Raw genomic sequence first — 6,000 nt, forward strand, 5'->3', positions numbered from 1 at the left:
GCATGTGTGGTGTGTGTATATGTTACTATTTACAATTGTGTGGATGTTTCAACTACACAATTTTTTTTTTGGTGTGGTATATCGTGTAACATTCCCCTGGGTGCAAGGGGACGCAGCAGGATTTGCACCACAGATTTGTTTCACTGCGAATGCCCCTTCGCGTGCAGACCCTACACTTTCTTGCTGGCTTTTTTTTCCGGGGGGTAGCAGGTATGTATTGCAGTGTGTGTTTGGCCATGTTGCCATCAAGTCGACTTTCAGGATCGTTATACGGTGACCTGGTGTTCTGTCTGGCTTCCTCATGTCCTTCAGTTTGTATGCTTGTAGCAATGTCCTCCTCCTGGTCTTGTGGTAAGAGCCACCCTCTCACCACCTGCTGGATAAAGATATAGAAGTGATCTCACTGGGTTCACCCATGTTTTTTCTCAGTGTTCCACAAACATTTGTACGTGCTGCCAGGAGACGTTCACACAAGCCAATTGAATTATAAAAATTGTCCATAAAGAGCGTGTACCCATTTCCTGGCAGACGATCTAGCAAATTGAACACGGTATCAGGCAGAGAACAACTGGTACCTACATAAGGTTGCATATTAAAACAATATCCTGTTTGGGAGTCACACAGGATGTATGACTTGATTCCATATTTGATTGGTTTTTGGGGGTTGTAAACTTTGAACGATAGACGTCCCTGAAAATTCATCATTCCCTCATCAATACACACATTCCTCCCGGGTTGGAACAGTTCTTTGAATTTTTTTACAATATGGTTGAACACAGGACGGATTTTAAATAGTTTGTCATCTGAACTGTGTCTCTCGTTATTGTTAAAATGTAGGAAACTCCAGATGAGCTGGAAGCGGTTTCGAGGCATCGCGCGACTGAAAAATGGTGTTGTTTCAATTTCATCCTGAGTCCAATACATTTCTATACTGGGCTTTTTTATATACCCAGTAAGAAATTGAAGTGCAAAAAAAGTTTTCAGTTCGGACACAGACACTGGCTTCCAAGCACGACTCCTACAGTGTGGCAGACTTTCAGTCTGCTTCTGCATAGACTGACGTGCATATAAGTTTGTTTGGTCAGCAATGTGCTGGAGAAGTTCGTCCGTGATGAACAGCTGCAGGAAGTCAGCTGGCAGGGTTGAATTCAGCTCTGCTGCGGCACCCCTTGGTCCTGGTGTTTCGGTAAAAGGGAATGTGTTTGGCTGCCAGCCTGTTTCATGCCAGCCAGAATTTTTGGGATCTGCAAATATACATTTCAATATCATATAATATTTATTTTATATCAGTGTGATGCAATATATATATATAAATATATATGTTTACCTTTTTTCTTGGATCCACTGGTTGATGTACATTCTGTAAATTATAGAAGACATTTACCATCAAATATTTTACTAGTGCTGTGTTGGAGAATCTTTTTTTTTTAACCTTTATTCTGCTCACTGTGAGACGCGTCACCTTGAGCCCGATGAGCTACAGCTGAAATAAATATATACAATTACAATAATATCGAAAGACCGTTTTCTTTTGTTGTTGCGGTGTATTGAAAACACGTTTTTTATACCTCTCTTTGTCGTGGAAACTGCAGTAGGATGTCGCTGTGAGCACGATCCACGATCTATGAATTGTACATTCACGTTACACGAGGTGCTAGCAGCGTGCCGGAAAAGTATCTCATAGCAAGTTTGCGCTTACCTTCACAGTCTTCTGCGGATGAAATACTGTCCAAATCACTGTCTCTGAGATCAGACTGTACCCACTCCTCCGAAGAATATCCATCGGACTCGGGGTACTCTTCATCGTCCGAATCAACGTCCGCGTTTGCAGAAGTGCTTGGTCGTGCACCACGTTTTCCGGCGTTAGCATCGCTAACCGGTGTCGCTTTAAGACGTGGCCGAAGACGTCGCGTCAAAGCTGCAACTTCGGTGTCAACCTCGTAGTCACCATCATCATCATTGCCATCATCAACGTTCAATTTAGCACTGGTTGATTCTTCTCTTTTTTGAAAATACCGATCAAGCGTGAGCTGCTTTCCACCGGTCGCCATTTTTGCTTCCTCTTCCATTGTCTCCACTCTCCTCTCCACTCTAGCTCCGCCTCACGTCTTATACTGACGCCCACGGTGGGCGGCCCACCCAACCTTGTGCAAAGAGAGTCATCGCTGCCATCTAGGGGCCAAAACGAGTCATTAAACTAACTAGATCTGCTTGATACTTTCAGCACAGCTGCCCAAGGCTTTCCTCCACCCGTTTCCAAAAAAAACCCAAAAAAACATAGTGAACATCTTTTAACGTCCTCGGCGCCCTTCCGTAGGTTTTTACTAAACGTTTTATAACGTTTATGGCAGTCAAAGAGTTAAAAAAATATATATATTATGTAAATGAGCTGAACAGTTTAAAATTTAAACGATTGCAATCGGTCAAGAAATGTGGAAGTTAACCATAATCAACTAAAAGTATCTTACTGTCGCTTTAAGAAACATGCACCATCACGCACACACATTTGATTTTAACTTGTTGGAGAAATCACGCACACACATTCCATTGATATTGTATAGGATACGCACAACTCGAACAAAAGCCTCTCACGACTTAACGGTTGAAGATGCAGATTCCAGAAATGTCTTGTTAGAACGGCAAGGGTTTGGGGAACGCGAGCATGTTCTCAGTTTTTTAACCGGATGAAAAATGACCAAATTAAAGCAGGTTGAAAACTTTTGATTTGTATAAAATGAAGAGAAGAAGTCGGCGAAATAAAAAGATAAACCCATTTTCTTCGGATAGTAATATGTGCCTGCTTTGCTTCGCAAGCAGTAGCTCTACTACTGCTTTGCTACGCAACAGGCCCATAATAAACCCGATTTTTCAAGGATAGTAATATGTGCCTGCTTTGCTTCACAACTACGCAGCAGGCCCATAATTACATACAAGCCTTTGTCAATATTGTTTAAAAATAAAAATAAATACATTTCCTCAACCGCAGTAACACTGGAAGCAGGTGTTAAAATGGCTTGTATTTATATATATATATATATATATATATATATATATATATATATATATATATATATATATATATATATATTGTATATATTGGATAAACCCAATTCCCAAAAAGTTGGGACACTTTACAAATTGTGAATAAAAACTGAATGCAACTATGTGGAAGTTCCAAATTTCTATATTTTGTTCAGAATAGAACATAGTTGACAGGTCAAAAGTTTAAACTGAAAACAATTATAATTTTAAGGGAAAAATATGAATATTGATTGTAAATTTCATGGTGCCAACAAATCTCAAAAAAGTTGGTACAGGTAGCAATACGTCAATTGCACTTATAAAAAAAAACAGCTAGAAGACCAATTACCACTAATAAGGTCCATTGGCAACTTGATTGGAGTATAAAAAGAGCTTCTCGGTGTGGCAGTGTCTCTCAGAAGCAAAGATGGGTAGAGAATCACCAATTCCTCCAATGTTGCGCAGAAAGATAGTGGAGAAATATAAGAAAGGTGTTTACCAGTGAAAAATTGCAAAAATGTTGAAGTAATCATCATCTACAGTGCATAACATCATCCAACGATTCAGAGAATCTGGAAAAATCTCTGTGTGTAAGGGTCAAGGCCAAAAAATCATACTGGATGCCCATGCTCTTTGGGCCCTTAAACGGCACTGCACCGCAAACATGAATGCTTACTGTAAGGGAAATCACAGAAAGGGCTCAGCAATACTTCCAGAAAACATTGTGGGTGAACACAATCCACCGTGTTAGCCGCCGTTGCCAGATGAAACTCTACAGTACAAAGAAAAAGCCATTTCTAAAGCAGACCAAGAAGCGCAGGCGTTTCTCTGGGCCAGGGATTATTTAAAATTGAGTGTGGCAAAGTGGAAACCTGTTTTGTGGTCAGACGAATCACGATTCGAAGTTCTTTGTAGAAAACGGGCGCTATATCATACTGACTAAAGAGGACAAGGACAACCCAAGTTTATAAACCTGCATCTGTGATCATATAGCATTGCATGAGTGCGTGTGGCATGGAAAGGCATTGTCAATGCAGAAAGGTATATTCAGATTCGAGAACAACATATGCTTCCATCCGGGCATCATCACTTTCAGAGAAGATTTTGCATTTCTCAACATGATAATGCCAGACCACATGCAGCACTAACTACATCATGGCTGCGTAGGAAAAGGATCCAGGTATTGAAATGGCCAGCCCGCAGTCTACTTCTTTCACTTATAGAGCACATTTGGCACATCACAAAGGGGAAGGTGCAACAAAGAAAGTCCAAGAGAGTTGAACAATTAGAGAGACGCGTGTTAGACAAGAATGGAACAGCATTCCTATTTCTAAACTTGAGAAACTTGTCTCCTCGATCCCCAGACGTTTGCAGACAGTTGTAAGAAGAAGAGGGGATGCCTCACAGTGGTGAAAATGGCCTTGTCCCAACTTTTTTGAGATTTGTTGACACCATGGAATTTAAAATCAACATAGTTTTCCCTTAAAATTATATATTTTCTCAGTTTAAATGTTTGAACTGTTCTATGTTCTATTCTGAATAAAATATTCAGTGACCGCCAAAGCTGCATTCCGCTTGGCGAGCCGGTACCTGACAGCTGTCAACGGAGTCCCCAGGCCAAAAAGGCCCGATAGGTGTCCTCCTTCAGCTTGACGGAGTCCCTTACCGCTCGTGTCCACCAGCGGGTTCGAAGATTGCCGCCACGACAGGCACCGACCACCTTACCCCCACAACTCCGATTGGCTGCCTCAACAATGGAGACGGGGAACAAAGTCCACTCGGATTAAATGTCCCCCACCTCCCCCGGGACAAGGGAGAAGTTCTGCCAGAGGTGGGCATTGAAACTCTTTCTGACAGGGGATTCTGCCAGATGTTCCCAGCAAACCCTCACAATACGTTTGAGCATCTCCCCCCGCCATCAGAGCCAACACACAACCAGGAGGGTGATCAGTTGACAGCTCCGCCCCTCTCTTCACCCGAGTGTCCAAAACATACGGCCACTAATCCGATGACGCAACCACAAAGTCGATCATCGAACTGTGGCCAATGGTGTCCATATACCCTCATGCTTGAACATGGTGTACAGTCAGTGGCGAGCACAGAAGTCCAATAATAGAACACCGCTCGGGTTCTGATTGGGGGGGGGGGGGGGGTTGTTCCTCCCAATCACGCCCCTCCAGGTCTCACTGTCATTGCCCACGTGGGCGTTAAAGTCCCCCAGCAGAACAAGGGAGCCCCTAGAGGAAGCTCTTAGAGGGAGCACTTTCTAGCACACCCTCTACCCACCCTCCACCCTCCTGCTGTTTGGTGCATAAGCACAAACAAAAGTCAGGACCCGTCCCTTCACCCAAAGGCGAAGGGGGGAAGCCCCACTGTCCACTGAGGTAAACCCCAACGTACAGGTGCCAAGCCGGGGGGCAATAAGTATGCCCACATCTGCTCTGCGCCTCTCCGTTCCGTCTTCAATTCCACTTATCCGGGGTCGGGTCGCGGGGGCAGCAACTTTAGCAGGGAAGCCCAGTCTTCCCTCTCCCCAGCCACTTCAGCCAGCTCCTCCGATGGGATCCCAAGGCGTTCCCAAGCCAGCCGTGAGACGTAGTCTCTCCAGCGTGTCCTGGGTCGTCCCCGGGGCCTCCTGCCGGTAGGACATGCCCGGAACACCTCCCCAGGAAGGCGCCCAGGAGGCATCCGAACCAGATGCCCGAGCCACCTCAACTGGTTCCTCTCAACGTGGAGGAGTAGCGGCTCGACGCTGAGTCCCTCCCGAATGACCGAGCTTCTCACCCTATCTCTAAGGGAGAGCCCGGCTACCCTGCGGAGGAAACTCATTTCGGCCGCTTGTATCCGGGATCTTGTTCTTTCGGTCACGACCCACAGCTCGTGACCATAGGTGAGGGCAGGAACGTAGATCGACCGGTAAATCGAGAGCTTTGCCTTTCGGCTCAGCTCCTTCTTCACCACAACGGACCGATACAGCGT

This window comes from Leptonotus elevatus, chromosome 8 (genome assembly GCF_054856555.1).
Source record: "Leptonotus elevatus isolate MCC_2025b chromosome 8, RoL_Lele_1.0, whole genome shotgun sequence".
NCBI lineage: Eukaryota > Metazoa > Chordata > Actinopteri > Syngnathiformes > Syngnathidae > Leptonotus > Leptonotus elevatus.